The sequence below is a fragment of the Phocoena sinus genome, chromosome 14 (genome assembly GCF_008692025.1).
Source record: "Phocoena sinus isolate mPhoSin1 chromosome 14, mPhoSin1.pri, whole genome shotgun sequence".
Classification (NCBI taxonomy): Eukaryota; Metazoa; Chordata; class Mammalia; order Artiodactyla; family Phocoenidae; genus Phocoena; species Phocoena sinus.
The window spans coordinates 84,144,182-84,170,580 of NC_045776.1; the positions used below are offsets into that span (position 1 = coordinate 84,144,182).

Genomic DNA, 26,399 nt, shown 5'->3' on the forward strand with positions numbered 1-26,399 from the left:
TGCAGAAGCCAGACTCAGAGGAGAACATACTATATGAGTCTATTTTTTTCGGAAAGAGGCAAAAACTGATCAGCAGTGTTAGGGATGTCTAGCTGCGTGGTTAAACTATAACGCACATAAGCAATGTAAGGGATGTCACAGGGGCCGGTAGGCGGTGAGCCCTTGGGGAGACAGAGGGGATGGTGATTGGGAAGGACCACACGGGCCGCGGGTGTGGGGCGGCAGCTAAGTTCCACTTCCTGCCCTGGGTGCTGGTACATTATGCTAGTTTCATAATTCTACCCCCCACTCTGTTCATGTACTATTCCTTACCTGTGCTCTATTTTGGGAGGTGAAGAGTCATGGGCTTTGGTGTTCAACATGCCTTAAGTATTTATTTCTTGAGCACCTACTATGCACCGGACCTAATGCTAAACTATTAGGGATACAGGGAGAACCAGACAGACGTGATCTCTGTCCTCAAGGGGCTTACGGACAAGTGGGACAGACAGATATTAAGCAGACAATGACACAGGTGTCTGCAGTTTGCTTATATCTGTGCCAAGTCAATGAAGAAGCATTAGGAAGGGCTACGCATGCTGGTACCAGAGAGACCTGTGTGACTGAATCAAGCAATAGTAGCCAATGCTTCTTGCTCTTTGCCCTCCAGTATATATAAAGACATTGTTCTATGTTCTTTTCTTAATTCCCTCACTCAGCCTTTTTAACAACGTCATAAGGTAGATGGTATTTCTATGCCCACTTAACAGATGGTAAAACTGAGGCATAGAAAGCTTCAGCAACCTGTCTAAGGTTACCCAGTCCAAGTGGCAGAGTTAGGTGGTCTGACCCCAAAATCCCTTGAACCTGAGTCTAGCCTGCACCCTAGGAACCGGTCTTTAAGATGAGGCCTCAAAGATCAACAGCGTCAGCAGGAGCTTTCCCTAGGAAAGCAGGGAAGAGCGTTTTCACCAGGGGGACTAGCACGTGCTAAAGTTCACGCTGGAAAGCAGCTGTGGTGTCGGAGGGCCTGGAGGCTGGAGCACAGTGAAGATGGCCAGAGTCGCTGAACAGGGCTCCCGCCGAGCCCCAGGGCCAAGTGCAGAACTTCAGAGCTACTCTTGGTCCCAGCGTGTCTCTCACCCTCTGCTGGGTGTAATGAGAGCTCCCTGGTTGCTGCCAGGATGAAATGGAATCCCACGCAGTTGGTCCTCACCTGCATGAAATCTTTTCTTTGCCCCTTCAGTTCAAGTTCAAGGAGATAGCCTCCAAAGCCGAGAGCCGAGAAAAACAGTTGTGACACTACCGATATTAGAGATCGGGCACCTCCCTGCTTCACGGAAGACCCATGGGTGCACACACAGCCCTTCTGCTACGTGGCGTTCAGGGCTTCCACAGTCTCCAGGAACCGAGGCAGCCTCATCAGGGCCCAAAGAGGAGCCCCCGCTTCTTGGGAGTCAGGCATCTGCGGCGCCCACACCAGCCACCCGACTGGGGAGGGAGCAGCGCTTTCGCACCCCAAACGACACAACCCCTAATTAGACACGGAGGCACTGCGAGCTAGCGGAGGTTGTGGGAGACGGTTCCTGTTTAGTAAAAGTGTCGTTTCAGCTCTCTCTCGCTGCTTCTGAAGCTTGCTGGTGATAACAGGGGTCGGAGAAAAGAGAACGCCCACAGAAACACATGCCTGGGGGCCGAGGCGCACCGGGTGGGCGTGCGAAGCGGCAGCAAGTACACGCACACACACGCACGCCACGGGCTCACGCGGCTGGGCTCCCAGCACAGACACCGTGCTCTGCTCCCCAGTGTCGCGGTGGAGAGTGGGACTCGGGAGCCCGCAGGTCCCGGGTTCAAACCCTGGATCCGCTGCTGGTTGGCTGAGTGTTCTCAGGCAAGGAACTCGACCTCTCTCAGCCTGCTATTCCTCAACGGTAAGGTGCAGACGGTTAATTATAATGATCTCACCCTCTTCGTCCTTGCTCTGTGTCTGCAGGGGCTGAGTCTGCAACAGAGGAGCTGCACCCGCACACCCCCGACCCTCTGGGCTCTGGTAGGGGCTGACCGACAGGAAGCATCAGAGCAGATCAGAGGGCGCAGGTTGGGGGAGAAGAAGGAGGGAGGTGCCCCTCCGACCCTCCCTCCAGGGCTGAGGTTTGGCTTGTCCCCCTGCTGAAGGTCGCAGCTCCTGGTGGGCAGCCCTTTCTGAGAGCCGCCTGTAATAGCCTCCTATTACTGCAGGAACAAATGAGCACATCCTTAGTGGCTTAAAACAGCACAAACTTACTTCTCTAGTGTCTGGAGGTCAGAAGTCTGACACAGGTCTCACTGGGCCAAAATCAAGGTGTCCGCAGGGCTGTGCTCCTTCTGGAAGTTCTGGGGGAGTATCTGTTCCTCGCCTTTTCCGGTTTCTAGAAGCCGTCAATGCCTCGGTCATGTCCCCCCACCTCCATCCTCAAATCTCACTGACTCTGAACTCCTGGCTCCCCCTTCCACTATTAAGGACCCTTGTGATGACGAGCCCGCTGGATAACCCACGATAATCTTCCCACCTCCCGGTCACCTTCCCTCCCCTTGGTCATACAAGCCAGCATAGGCACAGTTTCCGGGAATCCGGCTGTGGATGTCTTTGCAGGCCATTATTCTGCCTCTCGCTCTGGCTCTGTGCTGCTCTGGTCCTTGACCCTCAGGTCTAGGAACAGGAAGGGGTCCCCACGATGCTAGCCTCCGGGTGCTACATCACCCCTGCTGCTTCCCTTAGCCAGGACACCCCACTGTCCACCATCCTTTCATTTCATCTCCCCACTGACCTCCATTCAAAGTGTCTCTCCGAGCTGTCTGAGGACAAAATGAGCCATGATGTGTACCTGTAACACCCTCAGCCTGGCGTCCGGCGCGTGGTGAGTTCTCAGCACACCTTCATCATCATTATTTTGTAAGTTTCCCTCACTAGCTGCAGGACCCTTGAAGGTGGGACCTGTATATTTTTGTCTCATTTTAAAAATTTATCTCACTAGCCCAGCTGCTCTCGAAGACTAGATGCTCAATTATTCATTTAACAAACATTTATTGAGCACTGACCGGACTCTGGGGAGGCAGAGGCGAGAAAACTTAACCCCAGGAAGCTTCTGGTCTAGTGAGGGAGCCCGCAGCTATGGCATAATGACAAGACGGCCACCCAAATATTCATGGAGTGCCTCCCTGGGCCAGCCACCAAATACCAGGAGTACCAAGTGAGAGGGACACAACCCCTGCCCTCAAGGCCCTGATGCTTTCAGGTTAGTGAGAGCTGTGGGTGCTGTGTGCTCATCTCTCTAAGCAGGTAGTTTTTATCTGATTCTCAGATCAGGTCTGGGGGAAGTTCCGGTAACTCTTTAGATTTTAATCCCTGCGTTCTTAATCCGGTGTACACATGTGAGCAAAAGGAAACGATAATCGTCACTTATTCTCTTTTAAACAAATTTATAAATAAATTTTGAACTACCTCGGTCAAAAAAAAAGTTAGTTTCTCATTACTTCTGTAACAAATTACCCCAAACTTAGTGGCTTAAGCAACACGGTTTCCCTGGCGTAAGTCAAGGTCCCGGCAGGGCTGGTTCCTTCAGGAGGCTCCGGGGGAGACTGGCTTCCTGGCCTTTTCTAGCATGACATGTCTTGTCTCTTGATCTCATATCACTTCTACTTCTTGCCTCTGTTGTCACAGCTCCTATTTCCTCTTCTATGGTCAAGTCTCTCTCTGTCTCCCTCTTTTTTTCTTTTTTTTTTTTTTTTCCATCATGCCGTGCAGTATGCGGGATCTAGTTCCCCGACCAGGGATTGAACGCAGGCGCCCTGCATTGGGAGCACAGTCTTAACCACTGGACTGCCAGGGAAGTCCCCCTCTTTTTTTTTTAACTTTCCTTTTTAAATTTTTAAATTTATTTTTAGTTTTTTATTTTTTGACCGCGCCGCACGGCATGTGGGATCTTAGTTCCCCCGACCAGGATCGAACCCGGGCCCCCTGCAGTGGAAGCGTGGAGTCCTAACCACTGGACTGCAGGGGAAGTCCCTCTGCCCCCCTCTTCAAAGGACACCTGTGGTTACATTTAGGCCCCCCTCGCCCCCCGCCATCATCCAGGAGGATCTCTCCATCTTGAGATCCTTCATCACATCTGCAAAGTTCCCTTTGCCACGGCAGGTTCCAGAGATTAGGACCTGGGCATCTTCGGGGGTCACTATTCTGCCCACTGCATGCACGACCTACAGCCCTCCCAGGGCCCATTCCGTCCACCACATTTCCGTCTGTCCCTCGTGCCAGCACATGCTGATCTGCTTCATTCTTTTCAGCCTAACGGGCACTTGCACAGCAACGGCCTGTTAAAACCACACTGGCAGCATTCACAGGGAAGCAGTCAGGGTTCTACGCTCCCCTGGGAGCTGAGAGGGGTGCTGGCTAGCTCTGAGAGAGTTCTGGACACGACTGAGCCTTCCCACTGCCAACACCCCCTCCTCCAAGGCCTCCAAGTGCCCCAAGTCAGAGGTGGCTGGTGCAATGTGTGATGTGACACCAAAGCCGGGATTTGGGGACAAAGGTGGCATAGAAGCAGAGGTCAGTATACATTCGGAAAAAGGAGATAAATTGTCCTGAAAACATAGCCATGTGCATGCAGACCAATGGGTGCCTACTTAAAACTCAGTAGTTTCCTTACGTTTTACATTTACATTTATCATTTACGTAGCCTCATTTTAAGTATGCTGGTTAACTTTCAATTGCCCTTGCAGACCCTCCCTGCTCGGTGCATCAGGAGGCTGACCCTGTGGACTACATTTCCCAGGATCCCTTGCACTCTGGGTTCCTGCTAGGTTCAGCCAATGGGAAGCACAGAGGGAAGACTGGAGGGCGGGAAGGGAGAGAGGTTGGGGTATTTCCCCCACCTCCCTTCCTGCCTCACTGTGATTAGAACAAGGACTGTCTTCTCCTGAAGGTCACTCCTGTTGATGGCCCCTCTCCTCCAGCTACAGCTCTCTCTGGGTTCCAGTAGCTACTCCTTCTCCACTCCTTCCAGCCTAAAGGTGGTAACAGCTCCTTGTTTTCACTAGCCCTGGACACTGCAACATTTATTCTTGGTTTCCCTACACAGACCCTGCCTCCACCTTTGTAGACTGTCCCTTTGTTAACTCTCCCAGTTATCCCATTTGAGGGCTGGGACTCATACAGATACACTGAGCAATGATATTTGTGACATCACAGGCTTGAACACATTAAAATAAAGATTGATTACTAAAGCAAAAAAATACAGTGGCGTTCTACTTAAAATCATCTCATATAATATCATAGGTATTCATGGCACTCAGGGACATTGTCATGGAATAAGCCCTATTACAAGGATAATACAAAGCATGTTTGGCCTAACCATGGGGACCAAATTATCACACATCCTGAGGGAGTGGGGTGCAGCTTGTCAAGGTCAGACTGCACTAGAGATATGGCTTGGAGGAAAGAGAATGGAGGAAGGTGAAGTCGGTGTAAGTACTCAGGGTACCACCTAAAATGTTAGATTCTGGTATTTCAAATGGGAAACTTACCATTTTTGTAAATAATTACTTATATGGTGCTGTAACACTGCACTACTCAGAAGTCTTGCTTGCAAGTGACAGAGACCAACTACGGTGACTTTATTAGTTTCCTAGACTGCCATAACAGCGTACCCAAAACTGGGTGGCTTAAAACAACAGGAATTTATTGTCTTATGATTCTGGAGGCTAGATGTCTGAAATCAAGGTGTCAGTAAGGCCATGCTCTGATGGCGCCGGGTCGGGGGAACCCTTCCTTCCTCCTCTAGCTTCTGGTGTTTGCTGGCGACCCTAGGTGTTCCTTGGCTTGTAGATACATCATCCCAGTCACGTGGCCTTATCCCTTTGTATCTTCACATCATCTTCCCTCTGTGCATGTCTGTTCCTGTGTCCAAATTTCCCTTTTTTAATAGGGACTCCAGTCATATGGGATTAGGGCCCACCCTAATGACCTCATCCTAACTTGATGACCTCTGTAAAAACCCAATTTCCAAATAAGGTGACATTCTGAGATACTGGGGTTAGTACTTCAACATATCTTTTTGTGGGAAGGGACACAATTCAACTCATAACAGTGATTCAATTTACCCAAAAAATGGAAATTACTGGTCTGCATAATAAGAAAAATACCTGGAGTGTGTCTTCAGGTGTGGTTTGATCCAGGGCCCACTGCCTTCATGATTCAATCTCTGGCCCCCCATCTCTCCACTCGGCTTACCTGTTTTGGCTTCATTCTTAAGCAGTCTCTCTCCATGTGGGGACTCCAGGCAGCTCCAGATCCCTGCTCTCCCAGCTGAGCAAAAAAACGAGAAAATATTCTTCTTTCTCAATACTTCCAACAAATTCCTCAGGCTGACACCCAGCTGCCTTGCTGGGATCATGTACCTACCTCTGAACCAATCACTGAGATCAGGAGGCAGGACAATACTGATTAGGTAGGCCTGAATCACATGCCCATCTCTGGGGAAAGGAGGAAAAGGGGAAAGGCAGGAGCCAGGTCCTGGCCGGCCTCACGGCCTATGGGGAGGGGAGCGCAGGTCCTCCAGGTGTGGTTCCCAGAAACAGGGAGCTTGGGAGCTGACCAGGACAAACAACAGGTACCTGCTAGGTGCCTGGAAAAAAAACGAACCCAGGATGAACACCTGCCAGTGGCGCACAGCAGTTATCTTGGGAGTCAGAGGTTTGCAGAGTTTTCACTGCCTACAGGATGCATAGCTAGCTGACTTCTGCCTTGCTAGAACTTTCTGGAAGAATGACTTTTTGCATTCCCAGGGGTGTGGATTCTGAGAAGGAGGTTAGCATGCACAAAGTGTATTAAGGTGGGCCCTTGGGATCAACCCCATGGGAAGGGAAGGGAGGGAAACAGGAGGGGCAGAGAGAGGGGGCAGCTTGTGAACCCACCACACGGGGCCTCTGGGGCTAGGAAGCCCTCCCAGAGGAGTCCTGTGGGCAGTGAGCTGTCCAGGGTTTTCCACTGGCCTTCCTCAGTCATCACAGGGTTTCCCAACCTTGGGACTGTTGACATTTGAGGCCGGATCATTCTTTGCTGCGGGAGAGCAGGATCCCTGGCCTCTACCCACTCCGTTCCAGTACCGCCCCCTTCCCGGTCGTAACAACAAGAAGTGTCTCCAGACAAAGCCAAATGTCCCCTGGGTGGCAAAATCGCCCTGTTGAGAACTGCGGGGTCCTCAGATGAGGGCAGTTCCGGGGGGATCGTCACCCAGCAGAGGTGGCTTGGCGACTGCAGCCTTCCCGAGGTAGTCCCCGACAGCACTCCCCAAAGCTAAGGCAACAGGTCCCTCCTGGAGGACAATCTGAGTGACCCATCTTAGCCTCCACCCTGACAAGTTATCAGAAAAATGTTGATTGATTGATTGACTGAATTGCCAAGCCACGTAGCTGGCGGGATCTTAGTTCCCCGACCAGGGATGGAAGCCGCACCCTTGGCAGTGAAAGAGTGGAGTCCTAACTGGATCCCCTACTGGATCGCCAGGGAAGTCCCCAGAAAAATATTTAATGGAGGTAAATAAAACAGTAAGACACCGTGTTCCCAACATGCAGCTTGGGAAAAAGTTAATCTCATGTGATCTCCTCCGCGATCCACTGGGGGTTAAATGCCCTGGCCCCTCACCTCACCCAGCACCTCTCCCACAGCCAGCCGGCTCTCTGGGCAGGGGCTGAGCCACCTTCTCCCCTACAGGGATTACACAAAGTGTGTTTGCACATTCAAAGCCTCCATGACCTGCCATGTTGGTTTGGCCTTATTAGCGATCCCCCTTCCCTGTCAATAGAACCCTGATTTTGTCCAGGTGCTGCCTTGGTCCCACCCTTGCCCCGCAGTTAAACCAATAGTGGGAGTTCCGAGGTCTCCCCTGTTTCACAACTGGCCTAGGAGGGGTTACGTGGAGAACTCTAGCAATAGGGGAAGTGTGTCGGGCAGCTTTGGGAAAGATTTCCTTGTCTTTACATATGGCTGTGAGGAAAGGCTATTCACTCTGCTGCCTTTAGGGCTTTGTGACAGGATGGCTGGCTCACCAGCAGCCATACTGCACCATGAGGGGATGAGCCTAAAGATGGCAAAGCACAGAAATGAAAAGAGCCTAGGTCCTGGTTGACACTAAGTGGGCTGCTGAATCAACCAGCCCTGACACCCTCTCTGTCTTCCAGTGCTGTGACATAATACACACTTCTTCCTTGGAGAAGCCATTTTGAATCAGGGCTTCTGTTATCTATGGCCTCTTGATTCACTTGGAAAAGCCCTGGAGCCAAGAAATCTGTTTCCCTTCGTGTTACCCAATGTTTCTCGCACTTCTCTGAGCAGAAAAAAAAAAAAAAAAGAAAACTTTAAAAGAACATTTTAAATCAAACCTTTTGATTTTCCTCTTTAGACAATTAACAAATGTAGCAAAAGCTGAGATACTTGGCCTTGGTGGGTTCAAATATGGTTCCCTTACTGACCAGCAGTATGACCTTGGACAAGCCCCTCTCCCCCAGGAAAGCTTCTGGGCAGGGACTGATAATTATCTTCTCAATATCCACCCTCCCCTTCTTCTTTAGCCACAACACCTCAATTTTTATCTGGGCAACATTTCCTAGCCTCACTTGCATTTAGGTTCAGCTGTGTAGCTAAAGCTGGCCAGTGAGGTGAAGGTGGAAGTGTTTCATGGAACTTCCAGGAAGGCTCCTTAAAGGAGAATGACTCAGTTGAAGGATGACTTTCCTTCCTCCAGCTGCCTAGAATGCAGATGCGATGGCTGGAGCAACAGGAGCCATTTTGGACAATGAGGTAACTTTGAGGATGAAAGTTACACAGTAAGATGTAGAGGAGTCCAGGGCCTGATGCGTAATAAGTGCTGAATAAATGGGAGCTGTGATTTTATCATTAATATCTACAGGACCCAGGTTTTCCCTCCACTCTATTCTGCAGAACACAAGATGCTGTGTTCAAAAAAATTGATCTTTTGATACAATTGGGATATGTCTCCTACAGACACAGAATGTACATTTGATTATTAAAGGCCCTAGTAAGTCCTGTACTTTCTTTTTGTTTAACCCTGAATGTCCCAGATTGATTTGGGTACTAAACCACACCCTCCTGTTATCTTTTATTTTAATTATACCTACTCCCATTTTCCTGAACAAACTCGAGGAAACCCTGATCTAGCCCAGAGGTTCTCGAACTTTACTGTGCACACCAACCACCTGAGGAGATTTTTAAAAGACAGATTGTGACTCAGCTGGTTTCTGGTGGAGCCTGAGACTCTGCATTTCAACAACCTAACGCTGATGGTCCGGGGATCGCACTTTGAGAAGCAAAGAGTACTAATGTCTCATACAGCATGTCTTCATCTTACTCACTTCTCAGGCAGCCCAGGTGTCGTGGGGATGAGATGGGCTTCAGCCTGTCAAGGTCAGGTTCAAATCTCACTTTACTCTTAGAGCCGTGGGCTTTTTGTCCATGTTACTTTACCTTTCTGAACCTCCATCCTGATGTATAAAATAACCCATTTCTCAGAGAGTGGCTGGGAAGGTCAAAGGAGGGAAAGAATGAACCAAGTAACAAGAATATCAACTAAACTGTCCCTTAGGTACAGATGAGGAAACAGGTTCAGAGAGGTTAAGCAACTTACCAAGGACACACAGCCAGGAAGTAGCAAATCTGACTCCAGATAAACTGCTTTGATTTCCTCATCAGAAGGTTATGGTGAGGTCTGGGGAATAAGGCCAGCATTTTAGGGAATTCCAGGTGGGAATTGGTGTTAATGGTTATTTTTCTGCTTTCAGCCCCCAAAGGGTCTTGGGCTCAGCAAGGCAGGGTCCCAGGCTGTCTGGCTGTCTAAGGATTGATCTCAGCCAGGAGGCTAAGGTGTCTCCATCCACTCTGGGTCACCAGGATCAACCTGTCAACTGCTGTGGAGTAGGAACAAGGCGTGAAACCCTCCCTTCCTCTTGGCCTGGGCCGCTGGTGAAATCATCTTCGAACCCTGGGATGAGCAAATGAGGTCATTCGGGCAGGCCCTGCGTCTGCCTGATCCACCCTGCAGCCTCCGCTCGGGCCAGAGGATCCGTTCTGACAGCTTTGAGGTTCGGGTTCGCTGGAATCAGTCCCCATTGATGAGGCACCTTGGGGCTTTGTTCAAACACCCCTTTCCTCTCTCATCCCAGACCTGGGATGGGAAATAGTGGTGCCGTGAGGGTAGAATGACCAACTCCACCCTGATTTGCTCAGGACTGTCCCTGGTGTAGCACCAAGAGTCCTGCGTCCCAGGAACCTCTCAGTTCGGAGCAAGGGGGGAAAATTGGTGACAACCCCCCCCCCCCCCGCGCCCACGGCGGGGACTGGGGGCTTTCTGTTCTGTTCCCGTGCGGGCAAGGCCTGTCCACCTGCCCTGTTCCCTTGCAACTTGCTGCTGTTTCTGTGATGGCAGAGCAGGGAAATGTGTGTCTTCCTGCGTGTGTATCTGTGCAAGTACCCCCCTCAGTCTTGTCCCCTTAGAATGGGGATAAGGTGCTACTCTCCTGGAGGAGCTGCCAAGAGGCTTAAGGGAGGTAAAGATCACAAGGGACTCAGCAAAGACTGTAAGTGCCCATACAAGGCAGTGCTTTTATATATAAAAAAAAATAACACAAGGGGGACTTGCTGACAAGGCAAAGCGAGTCCTGGGGAAATTTCTGCAAGTGGAGGAGGTCACAGCAGGAGTGGGATGTGGGTCATGTGTCCACTGTGTGCCAGGCGCATGGGGGGCATGCAGTTGATTCATCTTGAGAACGACATAGTTGGGAGTATTATTGCCCCATTTTATAGATGAGGAAACTGAGGCTATGAGAGCAGTTGGCAAGGGTGGCTCCCTCTCCCCCTCTCAGCCGCAGCTCTCCTTTCCTGACGTTCTGGGAAAGGAAGAGACTGGGTCGTCCGTCCCCTGGCCCAGTGCCGTCCAGTGCCCCAGAGACCTTCATGTTGGAGGGGCAGGACCATCTTGACTCTGCCTGGGGTGGTCCCCCAGCTCTTTCGAGGACCCCAGGCCTGGGATGCCCTCCCAGACTCTGCCGCCCACACCTGTGACTCAACTTTGTGGGGCAGGAGCCTCAGTTTCTCCCTCCATAAAATGGGGATAATGGAGCCCTGAAGGCTGTTGAAGAGAACTTTTGTTGACTCACAGAGAGCCAGTGCTGGACTGCCCGGGTCTGGGCACCTTGGGGCTCATACGAGGGGCCAGTATGAGAATTCTGATCAGGGGACGCCATCTCCTCCCCGCAGAGGGTCGGGGTGTCTCTGTCATCCTCCCCAATGGCCAGCATGCCCCCCATATTCTGGTTATAACGCCCTGCTTACTTGCCGGCCTCGCCCATGGGTCTGTGATGTCTGCAGAGCAGAGCCCTTCCTACCTCTCGCCAGCCAGGTCCCAGGACCAGCCCCTCCGAGCCTCAGCAGGCAAGCTAAATCCAGACACTGTCTCCTGGGGCCCCGTCCCCACCCTGCACTTCGGAGGGACAAAGCCACGTGCCCACTTGCCACCCTGAACGGCCCCCCAGACCAGCTGTTCTTTTTTTTTTTTTTTTGGCTGCGGTGTGTCCACGTTGCTGCGTGAGGGCTTTTCTCTAGTTGCGGCGAGCGGGGGGCTACTCTTCATTGCGGTGCACGGGTTTCTCATTGCGGTGGCTTCTCTTGTTGTGGAGCATGGGCTCTAGGCGCGCGGGCTTCAGTAGTTGCGGCATGTAGGCTCAGTAGTTGTGGCTCGCGGGCTCTAGAGCACAGGCTCAGTAGTTGTGGCACATGGGCATAGTTGCACCGTGGCATGTGGGTTCTTCCCGGACCAGGGCTCGAACTTGTGTCCCCTGCATTGGCAGGTAGATTCTTAACCACTGCGCCACCAGGGAAGCCCTAGACCAGCCATTTCTGAAGTGTGGCCTAAGGACCCCTGGGGGTCTGAGACCCTTTGGGGGGATCCACAAGGCCCTCGTTTTCCAGTCCCCAGTCAGTGAGCTGGCTTTGCTTCACTGCCTTCCACCAAGAAGACAAATGACAAAAGGCTGGATGTGGAGCAGATCTGAAGATCCAGATCCCGTACATTAAAGAGATTTGCACAAACAGAAAACAAGGCCACTCCTGCCACACATTTTTTGGCTTGAGACAAATCATTTTTATGACAAATCATTATTTGTCATAAAAATATATTATTGACATTAACATGTAATAAGTGTATTATCTTTCTTTTTGAGTGAATTAATAAATTCATGTTTTAAAATTTTACCAATCTCTAATATGAGAAATACTGAATAATAGAACTCATATAAACGAAAGCTCTTTGCTTGGGGTCCTTGATAATTTTTAGGTGTCATGGGTCTGGAAACCAAAAAGTTTGAGGACCACTCCTTTAAACAATGGTCTCCCTTTGCTCCTTAAATTTAAATGGCTAACGGTTACACAGCACTTTCTATGTGCCGAGCATCTGCCTAGACATTTTGCATAGATATTTTTATATAGATGCGCACATAGGTATTAACTTAGTAAGACAACAGTCCCCTGAGGTGAGTTCTAGATGCCCCATTTTACAGATGGGGAAACTTGGGCTCAGAGAGGGGAAGTCCCCTTCCCGAGGTGAGGGGTAGAGGGGACTTGAACCCAGGAAGCTGGAGACTTAACCACTAAGGAGCCTTGCCTCTGGGGAAACCACACCCCACCCCCACATCCCTGCCACCAGGACCACCCCAGCTAGTCCGGAAGAGGCTGAGAATCAGGATCAAACCACCTGGAATCCTCAAAGTCGGCCCCACTCAGGAAGTCCTCCAGGGTTCACTAGCTGGATTTCCCAGAGTCTAAAGCAGAATAAGGCTCCACCTGGGGTAACCCCAAGCCGGGCCTGTCCAGATTACCTGTTTCAGAAGAGCCTGGCCACCCCTCACTCACTCCCTCGGGCTCCCAGCCTCAGGGGCTTTTCACCTGCTGTTCCTTCCTGCAGGCGTGCCTTTCCTGCACCGTGGGGACCCTTCAGCCAATTCAGGCCTGATGGGTCTGCGTTAGCAGCAGCCCCTCCTACCCCCATCCCTCTCCAACCCCTTTCTCTGCTATATATTTCCTTAGTAACACTTACCACCATGTGACATTATATTACATATGCCCCGGTTTAGGATTTAACGTCTGTCTTCCCTGTGAGAATCAAAGCGCCGTATAAAGAACCAGGCACAGCGACAGGTCCCACTGCTATTGAACGAGTGAATGAATGAGCAGACGATTGGAACAGAAAAGTCATGCCAGGCTTAAGGGGCAGGCACCTCCTCTCCCCGCTCCCTGCCTGCCCCCCACCCCCAACCTGGGCCGATCGTGGCTGCGTTGATGGCAAAGGCTTGCCAGAGTTTTCGATTTTTCATAACAAGCTGAACATCAGATTTTTATGTAGCATCTCCTGTTTTTTTAATTCACTAGCAACTTATTCAAATTACCAAAGTGAAGAAACGGCTTGGTGAGCCAGACCTTATGTAGCTAAACGCAGTCAAGTTTGGCAAAGTGGGCTCCCCTTCCGTTGTAAGGGGAAGTGACATTTGAGCGGGGGTGGGGGGGGCGCGGGGGGAGGAGGCTTAATAGGGGAAACTTAGGCACGGGCCAAGCAGGGGGGCTGGAGAAGAGGAACCCCGGGCCGAGTCGGGTGGGGTGGGGCACTATGAGCTGTCCCCACCCCGTAGACAGGCTCCTACCCGTCACCCCTCCCTTCGGAAGTACTCCCACTGACCCACCCCTGGTCCCAGCTGGCTGAGAGCCACGCACTTGAAGCATATGCGTGGAGTGTTTTGAGAAGGAACACACAATACACAGCAAATAAGGCTGCTTCTCCGTCTGGCCCGGACACGTCCCTGCACTCCGCCAGATGGTCCCCCATCCGCCTCCCCAGCTGAGGCCAGGGCTTTGTGAGGCTCCGGTAGAGCCTCCCCTCCATCCCCCAAGAGGTGGCTGGGAACCTCTCTCCCCAGGGGCAGCTGGGAGGATTTTTCTTGGCCCACGGACAGGAAGGCTGATTCAGCTGGGAACCTTCTGGATTTATAACCCCACCGCTTCGTCCCCTGGCGACCTGGAGCCCCAGTGTGCTGGTGTTTACTGCTAATTGTTTTCAGACAGATGGCATGGCCCAGAGTCTAATTCCCCAGTCTAGGGGGCGGGGATGCTGGGGGAGGAGGCCATGCCCTTGACCGCTGCTTGCATTCTTGAAGAAAATGTTCTGGGTTGGGGGGTGGGGGGTGGGCAGTGACAATGGTGAGGGCTTATGGAAGGGAAGTATGTCAGGGCTTTGGGAAGGGAATAGGGGAGGGTTTTTCTGTTTGTTTTAATATTAATTAATTAATTTATTTATTTTAGCTTCGCCGGGTCCTCTTAATTGTGACACACGGGATCTTTTAGTTGCAGCATGTGGACTTCTTAGTTGTGGCACGCATGCGGGATCTAGTTCCCGGACCAGGGATCGAACCTTGGCCCCCTGCGTTGGGAGCACAGAGTTTTACCCACTGGACCACCAGGGAAGTTCCGAAGAGGAAGTTGTTTTTTTTGCGGGGGGAGGCGGGGGTACGCAGGCCTCTCACTGTTGTGGCCTCTCCCGTTGCAGAGCACAGGCTCTGGATGCACAGGCTCAGCGGCCATGGCTCACGGGCCTAGCCGCTCTGTGGCACGTGGGATCTTCCCGGACCGGGGCACGAACCCGCGTCCCCTGCATCAGCAGGCAGACTCTCAACCACTGCGCCACCAGGGAAGCCCCCGGGAAGCCCCCGAGGAGGGAGTTTTGCAAGGAGCAAGTCAACCCTAGGGCTCAAGAGACTGATAAAGCTGGGTGAAGAACGCCCCCTTCTCCAGGAAGTCCTCCTGGATTGAAGTCTGTGTGGCAAGGAGAATCTCTCCTTTAGGGTTGGATTTAGGGATGGAAGGAAGTAGGAGATTTGTTGGGAGGGTGGAAGACCTGCCCACAACCTAATAAGCAGCCCTCACTTTTTAATATGATTGCAATATAATTCAAGGGCTTACAGAGTCATCGTCATTTCACTGGATCCCATGAGTGCCAGGCATGAATGAAGATGCCAAATTACAAGTGAGAAAAAGAAGGTGGCCTCTGAAAGGGTAAGTGACTAGCCTGAGGTCACACAGTCAGTCCACAAAGATTCACTGAGCACCCACTGTGCCGGGGACACAACAGACAGCCGAGGGCAAGACCAACAACCTCCCTGCGCTCACAGTTTCCAGGTTTGTGAGAGGAGGCACACATTCATTCACAAAAAAGTGAGTTCAGAAATAATAAGGACTGGAAAGAGATAAAATCGGGAGATGAGGAGTCAGGGACCTTAGGGGAGGGTCAGGGAGGGCTTCTTGGAGGAGGCAACCTTTGAGCTGAGCCTTGAAGATGGAGTAGGACCCAGACGTGCCTAATCTCAGGGGAGGAGCATTTCAGGCAGAAGGAACAGTAAGTGCAAAGGCCCTGAGGTAGGAATGAGCTTGCTGTGTCCAAGAAACCAAATAAATAGCCAGTGTGACTACAGCAGGGTAAGAGTCATGGGAGGTGAAGTGTGGGACGTGGTGGGTCTTACATAAGAGCTGCGGCTCTAAAGCCTGTTGGCCAACATCACTGGCCACCAAACACATCCACAACTGAGTGAAACTGGTGAGCCAGAGATTATAACTCTATGTTCCGGCTAATGAAACCAGGGCCCCCTCTGAGAGGGCAAGTCCCAAGTCAGTCACCAGCTGACGTGCAAGAGAATTGAGATTTGAGTGGGTGTCCTGACTCCCTCAGCAAACTCAAGGAAGAGAAAGTAAGCCTGGCTTCCACGGGAGGCTCTGCAGAACTTCTGAAACGCGTGCCAATTTTCTGTGTTGGAAATCTCTTGAGCCAGTGGCTGACACATAAGAGAAAACCCAACACTCCCTGGTGTAAACAGAGGAGAGAATTTATTGGGTCATGTAACTGGAAAATTTCAGGGGAAAGTGACTTCAGGAACGGCTGGATCCAGGGACTCAAAGGTTCCAGGAGTCACTCTCTCTTCATCTCTCAGTCCTGTTTGCCTTTGCAGCCTCTCCCCAAAGGATGACAGAAGCACCCCAGGAGCACCTAGGATGATGAGCAGCTCAGCAAACTCCACATAGACAAAGCTTCTCTACTGCAGTAATTTCAGCACACGTTGCAGGGCTGACTCTCATTGCTTCCCTTCGGGTCAGATGGCCATCCCTGAGCCAATCACTGTGGTCAAGGGAATGCACTTTGCTGATTGGCCATCCCTAGAACTTGGGTTGTGGAACCCCTCCTTCTCACGGGCTGCAGTTGGGAGAGAGATGGTCCCAAAGGAAAATGGAGATGCAAAAGCCAGAAACAGGAGGAAAGGATGCTGGGGAGGCCGAAGCAAGCACGCCCACTGCAGAGTTGGAGGGCGTCTCCTTCTGCATGCCTCCTACGGCCATGTCAGTGTCAAGAGACTCCGCAAGACACAAAGGCACTGGCACTGGCAGCCCACGCAGCCCTTGCCGTGCGGGGGCCCCTCCCTACCGGAAGGCTGGCAGAAGGGCTGGTTTGTAGAAGCATCCCGGGGTGGCTGTTCACAGGCCTCTTTCGATCACTGACATCTGGCCTTGCAGTGGGACCTCCTCTGTTTATTCATTCAACAAATATTCACTCCTCATCTACTTGGTGCCAGGCACTGCACTCAGCCCTGGATATATAACCATGAATGAAACAGAAGAAAAAAAATCCTTCTTTCTGTTCCCCAAACATACCAAGAGAGGGCCTGCCTCAGGGCCTTTGCACATGCTGTTCTAGCTCCCTTGCCACGTACTTCCCACTTCACTTGGCCTCACTCCTACTCACCCATCAGGTCCTAGTGAAGCATCTCCTCTCTGGGAAGCCTCCTCTGTGCCCCTGGGTGAAGTCAAGCCCCCAGTTAAGCTCCCCCGCTCCATCTCTCCATGGAAACTCTCTTGACACTCATCCCATATGGAGGGAGAAGCAGAAAGGTGTAGTGGTTAGAGCACAGATTCTGGCACCACAGGCTGCCTGGGTGCAAACCTTGGTCTCTCACTGAAAAGCAGTGTGACCTCAACCAAGTCATTTAACCTCTCTTAGCCCGCTTTTTAAAATAAGGAGAATGATAATCCCACCGTAGAGGATTAAATGAGATACTATATGTCGGTCGGGTGAGTGGAACAGGGCCTGATACATCGTATGTGATCAACAACTGCTGTTGTGGTCACCATGTGGAATTACTTGGTCACTGGACATCTTCCTTGCCAGGCTGCAGCTCCGGAGAGGTCAGGGCAGGGCTTTGCCTTGGGCGTGGTTACCCCTGGTTTGCAGGTGTACCTGGTGTTGCACGCGAGGTCTGGACGGGAAGGGAAAACTCAATCATCACGTGCAAACTGGATGGATGTTTTGCTCTCTGAGACCTGTGGACCCTCCATGTTACACCCCAGGGGCTCCCCTCTCCCCTCCCAGGCCCCTTACTACCGGGGCTCATCTGAGCCACACCCTGCTCCCACCCCAGCCTCCTCTAACGTCCAAGTGCAATTAAGCCAAACTTTTGATTTAAGATATTTATAAAGGCACTAAGAATGTCCTCTAACATCAGCTTATATATTCTTAATCTGCCGTTAAAGTGATTTAAAATGGAGCTCGACAGACAGGCGTGATGAAAATTAAAAGTCTCCATCACCTCGCGTCTGGCTGCGGTGCCCCTACCGACAAGGACTCGGGGGTGGGGGGTGGGCGGACTGCTGGGCACCTCCACCCCGCTGTGTGCCAGGCTCTTTCTCCAGGGCTGGGGCCGCCAGGGGCGGGGGTCTGGGGAAGGAGCCACCTGGAGGGGCTGCGCACGCGGCCTAATGAACGGTGACATCTGGTCGTCTGTTTAATTAACGAGCCGCTCTCGCCGTGGCAGGACACGGGGACCATGTCCTCTGTGCTTGCAGAGGGAAAAAAAAAAAAAAAGCTCAGGGAGAGAGGACTGCAAATTTACAGAATGATTTTTTTTCCTGCCTCCTTTTAGAAACCAGAGAATGGAACCCGGCTCCTCTCTTTCCTTTTCTGCAAGACAATTTCCTGGGCCTCATTTCCCGAGTACCCTGGTGGGTGGACCAGCTCCCAGCCCATTCTTCTCCCTCCTCCCCACCTGCGGCCCTCCTCCCACCCGGCCCCTTCCCAGGAAAGTCTGAAATAAATGAAGGTCACAAGCACATGGGTCTGCAGCTTCCTCCAGGCCCGGCCTGAAAAGCAGTGGATCAGCCGTGAATTAAATCTCCCCATCATCAGTTCTCTCTTCCATAAATGCCTCTCGGTTCCCCTCCACCCACTGACAATGTGTTGCCACCTAAGGAGATAGCAACCCTGGGCAGGGGGAGGGATTTGGAGATGTCACGGTGACGGTGACGGGCCCACCAGGTGGTGGCCTTGGAGAGCACGGCCCTGTCTGCAGGAACACTTGGTGGTGAGTGTAGGGTCTCTGCAGGGATGGATCTGCTCTCCTATCTCCCCAGGAGATCTGCCCCCAAGATGGGCAGTTCTGACCGTGCCCAGGAAGATGCTCATAGAAGTTTCTCCCTTCAACACCATGGAGATCTGGGTCTGGAGTTCAGGTGGGAGAGAATGATTTTGGATGTGCCTAGGTCCCTTTGAGACATCTGAGTGGCAATACTGAGTACACAGGTGGATAGAGACAGAAATGTGGGACTCATTGACACGTGGGTGGGCGCCAGAGCAGTGGCTGGGGGGAGGACTATAGAATGGGGAGGGGACGGGGTTCTGACAGCCTTGGGGATCTCCCCAGAGGTAGAGAACAAGCAGCGCGAGAGACAGACCCTCAGATGTTCTCCCGCGACGGATCCCTGTCATTTTCTGGTGTTCAAGCCCCTGTGTAATCCTCTCCCCTTGTACGTGGGCAGGTTCTCAGGCTTGCTTCTTCCAGTAGAATAATTCTTAAGATCTGCAGCTTGGAGGGCACTTAATAGCCAACAGAAGAGCTCTGGTTGGGCAGAAGCAGTTCAGATCCCAGGAGGAAGAAAGGAAAATGGATTGCGTGTAGTTTCTGAGAGGTAGAGGGGAGCGCAGTCCACACCCCAGGCCGAGGGACTGGCCCTTCCCGACTCAGCAGCAGACACGTGTGGGAACTCCCAGGTGAGGCTTCTGCCTTCCCAGGCAGCCTCTGTCTCATCTAGGGTGGTGGGCCTGGGGCTGGCGGGCAGCGCGCCCAGGAAGCCCCCGTGCCACACTCCACGGCTGAGCTGGGGATTCTGCCCTCGCAGCTGGGCTGACCTCCTGCAGGCGGGCCTCCGTCTGAACAAGGGCCCAGTGTGTTTCCCTAGGCGAGGATTTGGCTGAGGTTAGCCCAAGAGCCTGGTTCAGACAGGAGCCCTTTGAAGGCAGCATGAATTGGGCTCAATGTCTCCATCCAGCTGAGACTGGAGGTGGGGGGCAGGGGCCCAGCCAGAGCGGCTTCCAGAAGGCCTCTCGTCCAAGGATGAGAAGAGGCTTGGCATCCATGCCCATCTCCGGTCCCGCGGCAGCATCCTCGTGCAACAACACAACCACTGCAGCAGCAATTCCCACAGCCTCTGCCAGAGCGAGCCCCGAGCAGGAGAAAGATGGTCCTGGACAAACATGTGTGATTTGTGATACTTATGCATTTATTTAAGGTGTACTAGATAAAAGATAGCTGGCCCATCCCATCAGCGCTTTCTCAGATTTTATTGCTTTGTGCGAGGTGACATCTATTGACACTTAAAAAGGGGCTTACTGGGAACTACCCAAATGTCCACCAGCAGTGAATAGGTGAGTGAGTTGTGGTACGTCCGCACAGTGGGAAGCTGCTCAGCAGTGCAAAGTAACGCCATCCTGGTCTGCACACCATGGATCTATATGTGGAGGGCCGGGGATGGAGGCCATTCTTTTCTTTTTTTCTTTTTGGCCGTGGGATCTTAATTCCCCGACCGGGGATCGAACCCAGGACCACGGCAGTGAAAGCACCGTGTCCTAACCACTGGACCACCAGAGAATTCCCTGGATGCCATTCTTAAAGGAGGAAGATGCTGAGCCTGGACGTCGCGTGGCAAAGGGGCCAAAACACAGGCTGCTCTAATGCTCCACCCCTGTGCTGGCACCCAGTCTGTGTCTATATCAAGGCAATTGTTCCCAGGAATGTCCCCCATCACTCCTAACCCATCCATTGTCTGACTCTTACTCAGATGAACTCATTTCTCTCTCGGCTTCCCTTGGCCCTGCCTCTGGCCTCTTCAAGCCACTCCCTCCCTCCCCCCCCCCCCCCCCGGCACAAATTAATCTTCCCAAAGTGCTGCTCTGATTGAGGCTCTCCCCACTGCTCCAGCACCTTCAGTGGCTCCCTATTGCCAGGAAAATAAGGATCAAATTCCTCAGCCTGGTGTTTCATGTTCCCAGGATCATCTGAGCAGCCTTCTGTCCTATATCACACACCATCCACAGCAGCTAATTTTACGCTGTTTCCTGAATGTACCCCACAGATTCTCACATCTTAGTCTGCTCTTTCCACCTCCAATGCCCTTTCCCACATCCCTGACTGTCAAATCCTGCCTTTTTTTTTTTTTTTTTTTTTTATGAGTTGCAGCTTAAATGCCACGTCCTCCTTTCTGGCCAAAATCAAACACACCCGCCTTCATGGTTTCACTGCCCTGTATCTCCAACCTGAACACCCTTATCCATTTTTCCTTGGGCCATAGTGAGTCGAGTTCCACTCTCAGGGGATCAGGATTTTAAAACAATCACTTGAGGAGGGCAATGCTTAATCCAAAGGAATTCTGCTCTGACGGTGAAACTTCAAGCACCCGTGATTACAGAAGAGGGTATAGTGTGGATCAGGGGCCCCTCCCTGTAAAGCACTTAGACCAAAGGCCACAAACTCCAACAATTAGAGTTGAGGAGAGATGCTGTGAGCTGATGTTTGTAGGAAAGGTATCACAGAAAAGGAAGAATTGATCTGGACACGGAAGGTGGATGGGACTCAGGGAGGTGGCATGGTTCTGGGGAAAGAATTTGGAATTTGGACTTAGATAGGCTTGGACTCAAATTCTTTTTCTGCCTCATTATAGGCCAAGAGTCTTTTGCTTATCCTAGAAACCTCAACTCAAAATGGCCTCAGTTAAAAAGAAAAGATATTGGCTTTTATAATGACAAAGTCCAAGGGTAGTGCCAACTTCAGGTATGGCTGGATCCAGGGGCTCAAGCACTGACCTCAGGACGCTATCTCTTTCTGTCTCGTGGTCATTTTTGTCTATGTTGGCTTTATTCTCAGGTAGGCCTCGCCCTCAAGATGGAAAAGGCATCCCAGCAGGCTCAGCTGAGAATTCATGGTGGTTAGTCACCCCCAAAATTCTCTCTTCCCAACTGTTCTAGGATTATCTCTGAGTGGACCAAACTGGGTCACCTGATGGCCCCTGAACCAATCACTGAGGCTACAGGTTTGGAAAATTCTGATTGGCCAGGCTTTAGTCACATGCCCATCTATGGACCAATGGGTGGAGTCAGACTAACCCCAAACCACATGGTCTGAGGTGAGGGAGGGGTCATCTTCGAGGAAATGCAAGGACAGTGACCAGAAGAGGCATCCAAAGCTACCAATGTTCCCTAAAACTGCTGAACAGCTGTGGGAACTTGGGCAGGTGCCTTAGACTTTCTGATCCTCAGAGCCCGTGGTTGTGAAATGGGAATATCGCAGGCCGACCGCAAAGTGGAGTTGTGGAGAGTTTATGTGCGGATGTTAATGAAAGCAGCGAGCACTCACTAGGTGCCTGATGAAAGTCCACAGAATCAGAAGCTGGGAAGAATCTGGACTGGAATTAGAGCAGGAAACGGTGGGAGTGGCAGTGTATTTTACAAGGTGGCCACAAGTTCTTCCATCTCACAAGCTATCTTTGCAGTATGAAGTTGTCACTCCTGCAGTTGAGAGGCGGGGTCCATGTCCCTCCTCTTGGCCAGGGCTGTGGCTATGATGGAAGTGACACTATGTGACTTCTGAGGCTAAGTTACAGAAGGTGACACAGCTTCTTCCTGGCCCTCCTGAGATACTTTTTCCTACATGTTGTGAGGCCGACATGTTGTGAGGAAGCCCAAGCTGCCCGAGGAGGCCACAGTCCCAGTTGAGGTCCCAGCTGATAACCAGCATCTATTGTGTGAGTTGCAAGATGTGTGAGTGAGCAAACAGCAAGATGACCCCAGCCCCAGGGACCATGTGACTGCAACTGAGACCTCAGTTGCAACTCGGACCCTGCCTGAGACCACCTAGCCGAGCCTCGCTGATGCCAGAACCGTGACATAATAAAATCATTGCTGCTGTTTTATGCCACTAAGTTTGGGGTGGTTTGTTACATAGCAACAGATACTGGGAAGAGTGAGCTAGTCGGAGGGATTGTGGGTGGAGGCTCTCATGGGGAGCTATTACTTGTCTGATTGCACAACAGAATCTGTCTCCAGAGCTCACTCACTCCCATGCCTGGGTTAATGCTAGTCTGTCGCGAGAAAAAAAGGAGAGGCCACGCTTGAGTCCCCCGAGGCCCCTGAGCTGCATACAGCCCTGTGCCTGCTGGCAGAAGTTGGCTCAGCCATACCACTCGGTACTTGCTGTGAATTTCCCGGGACAAAGCGGTGGCCCACGTGCTTTGGGACAAACTGTCCTTTACAGTGTTGGTCCTTCCAGAAGCTCAGGCCCGGCCCGCTCTCACTGACTCGTGAATGGCACTTGTCACCTTCTGAAAGTGGAGGAGTGGGGAAGCAAATTAAACCCTTGAAGGTGAACTTGCTAGATGTTTGCATAACCCAGGCTGGAGAATTTCCTTTTGCTGAGATTGGAGGAGGCTGAATCGCAATGGGTCCTGCACTTTTCAGCCCCATTCTGCTCTCCACTCCCTCACTCAGGTCCTGTGGGACTTCCTGGTTCCCATTCTGCCCTGCTACCCTGGGCAGGTCACCTCTGAAAGAAGGGAGATGATGTGGAATGTGAATTGTACCCGGGTGGCGTCTACACAGATCAGGAGATATAATCCAGCTAATTGGATCCTTTGAAGCTTACAAGGAAACATTCCACTCTGGACCTCAAATGCCCAAACTGCTGCCCACCCCCCCCCCACACACACACACACTCCCGGGGCATTCAGGCATCCCCGTGCAGCTCTGCCCCATCCCCCCTGCAGCACTCATGGGACCAGTTCCTGCCCTCTCCACACCTGAACTACCATTTGCTTAATTCTTTAAAATCAACCACTTGCTTTCTCTTTAAGAAAATACATTGACTTAAAAAAGACAGCTTAGATTACCCCATAATTGGAAAGCCAATATCACATGTCATAAACAGAAGGTGACCGTGAAAATAAATAAAAGGACACGAAGGGGATCACCAAAATCTGGTTTCCATCCTGCTGCCTGACCGGATGAAGTTTTTTTGAGATGGAAACTTTCTCTTGCTTTGTTGTAAAGATACCTGAGCCAGACTCAGTGAGCCCCGTCAAAGACATATCAGCACCCCGTGGAGACTTTCTCCTTCAAGTTGGCAGAAGAATGGAAAGGAGAAAGGGAGTGACTTTCTTGTCACTGAGGATTATTTAATGCTGTGTCTGCATCCACCCCAGGTCCTCTCAACCACTGGGGAAGGAAGGTTATGATGGTGAATGCTTAAGAAGAGCTTGCTGTGGGCTTGAGTCAATTCCAGGACATTCAGTGCACTATCTCATTTAATCCTCAACAACCCTATGAAGTAGAAGTAGGTGCTGTTATCATCCTCACATGGGACCCAAAGAGGTTAAGTAACTTACCAAAGGTCACACAGCCAGTGAGTAGTGAAGCAGGGATTTGAACCCCGAGCTCCCCAGCTCACTGCCTGGGAAGCACAGGTCTACACCCGTCAGGTCCGAGGACAATTGCTTGGAGTCTCTGTACTGGGTTGAATAATGTCCTATCCAACCCCCCCCTCCCAAATTTGTGTCTACCTGTGAAGGTGACTTTATATGGAAATAGGGTCTGTGCACATAGAATTAAATTAAGATGAGGTCTTACTGCAGATGAACGGATAAAGATGTGAGATACACACACACACACACACACACACACACACACACACACAGGTACAAAATGGAATGCTACTCAGCCATAAAAAAGAATGGAATAAGGCCATTTGCAGCAACGTGGATGGACCTAGAGATTATCATACAAAGTGAAGTAAATCAGACAGACAAAGACAAATATCATATGATATCACTGATATGTGGAATCTAAAATATGGTACAAATGAACTTACTTCCAAACTGAAACAGACTCACAGGCACAGAAAACAAACTTATGGTGACCAAAGGGGAAAGTGGGGGAGAGATAAATTAAGAGTTTGGGATTAGCAGATACAGACTACTATATATAAAATAGATAAACAACAAGGACATACTATATAGCACAGGGAACTATATATATTCAATATCCTGTGATAAACCACAATGGAAAAGAATATATATATATATATATATATATATATATATATATATATATATAATACTGAATTCCTTTGCTGTACACCAGAAGCTAGCACAACATTGTAAACCAACTATACTTCAATTAAAAAAAAAAAAGATGAGATCCAATGACTGGTGTCTTTATAAGAATATGGAAATCTGGACACAGTGATACACAGAGGGAAGACAGCCATGTGAACATGGAGACAGATATGGGAGTGATGGGGCCACAAACCAAGGAATACCCAGGAAGCTGGCAACCACTAGAAGCTGGAAAAGACGTGGAAGGATCCTCCCCTAGAGCCTTCTTCAGGGGAGCACCGCCCTGCCAACACCTTGATCTCAGGGTTTTGGCCTCCAGAGCTGTTAAGAGAGTACGTTTCTGTCCTTTAAGGCACGTAGTTTGTGGTAATTGTTATGGAAGCCCCAGGAAATGAATACAGTCACCTTGGCCAGTGTTTGGGGGGAAATGTCTCCCAAGAGGATGAGAGTCTCATGGGAAAGGGGCCTGGAGTTCGCTGCAGGAGGTCTCTTGTTTTTTGGTTGGAAAGGCTGAATCCCCAGCTTTCCCCACCTGCTCTGACACCTGCTGGGGCAACCTGACCTTCCCTGGTCCTCCTATGCTTCTCTTGCTGTGTGACTTTGGGCAAGTGACTTAACTTCTCTGAGCCCCCAATTCCTGTCATGGATTTAGCAAGAAATAGACCCCCGGGAGGCAGCTCTTATATCTCAGTAGATTTAGGCTTTAGGACTCTTCACCATTTGGAGTTACCTCACCTGTTGGTTTGCCTGCTTGTGTCTGTCTAAACCAATGTTGTCCAGCGGAATTTATTTTATTTTTTATTTTACTTATTTATTTAGTTTTGGCCATGCCATACAGCATGGGGGATCTTAGTTGCCGGACCAGGGATTGAACCCGTGCCCCCTGCAGTGCAAGCACGGAATCCTAACCACTGGACGGCCGGGGAATTTGCTAAACAATGCAAATGTATTCCCTTACAGTTCTTGAGGGCAGAGATCTGAACTGGGCCTTACTGGTCTGCAATCAAGGTGTTGGCAGGGCTGCGTTCCTCTCTGGAGACTTGGGTGCGGAGTGGGAGGGAGGAGAATGTGTTTTCTTGCCTTTTTCAGCTTCTAGAGTCTCATGGCCCCGTATCACTCTGACGTCTGCTTCCATTACTGGATTTTCCCCAACTCTGACCCTCCTGCCTCCCTCTTATGAGGACTCTTGTGGTTACACTGGGCAGCCCCTCCAATAATCCAGGATAATCTCCCTTTTCTGAGATCCCTAACTGAATCACATCTGCAAAGTCCCTTTGTCATGTAAGGTCACATATTCACAGGTTCCGGGGATTAGGACACGGACATCTTTGGGGACCATTATTCTGCCCCCCAAACCCCACGTGGCTAGTGGCTACCATACTGGACAACGCAGGTCTGGACCTTCCGTTCCTAGAGGATCTGACACTGATGTGTCCCCTGAGCCAGGCACACAGCAGGTGCCCAATTAACGTGTTCAATTAATGAAATTTGAATACCGCCTCTATAACATGTTTGTTGAAGGAGGTGCTGGCTTTAAACTCTTAAGTCCAAGCTAAACTTTGCAAAATGGAGACCCGCATTCTGGTGCCTCTAACAGAGCCTAGGCTACTCCTCGGAAATGCTTCTTTTCCCAGCTCTACTGTGTGACCTTAAGCAAACCTCTGTACATCTCAGCATTGACTTCCTCATCTGTACAGTCCTGAGAAACAGCTACCAAAAGCCTCACAAGAGAAAAGAAAACCGAGGCACAGAGAAGCTAAGGGGCTGGCCCAAGGGCAAGGTCATGAGGAAGGGGAGGAATCTGTTCCAAAGTCCGGAATGCACTTCAGAAAGAGGGTGTAAGAAACCA

General features: G+C 51.0%; 1 long non-coding RNA gene across 1 annotated transcript in view; it reads right to left on the reverse strand.

Moving 5' to 3' along the window:
* Positions 1-6,240: 6,240 nt before the first annotated feature.
* Positions 6,241-26,399, reverse strand: part of LOC116764907 — a 30,481-nt gene continuing 10,322 nt past the window's right edge. Inside the window, exon 3 of the long non-coding RNA XR_004353077.1 lies at positions 6,241-6,322. This is a non-coding gene — a long non-coding RNA (uncharacterized LOC116764907). The remainder of the gene's footprint in view (positions 6,323-26,399) is intronic.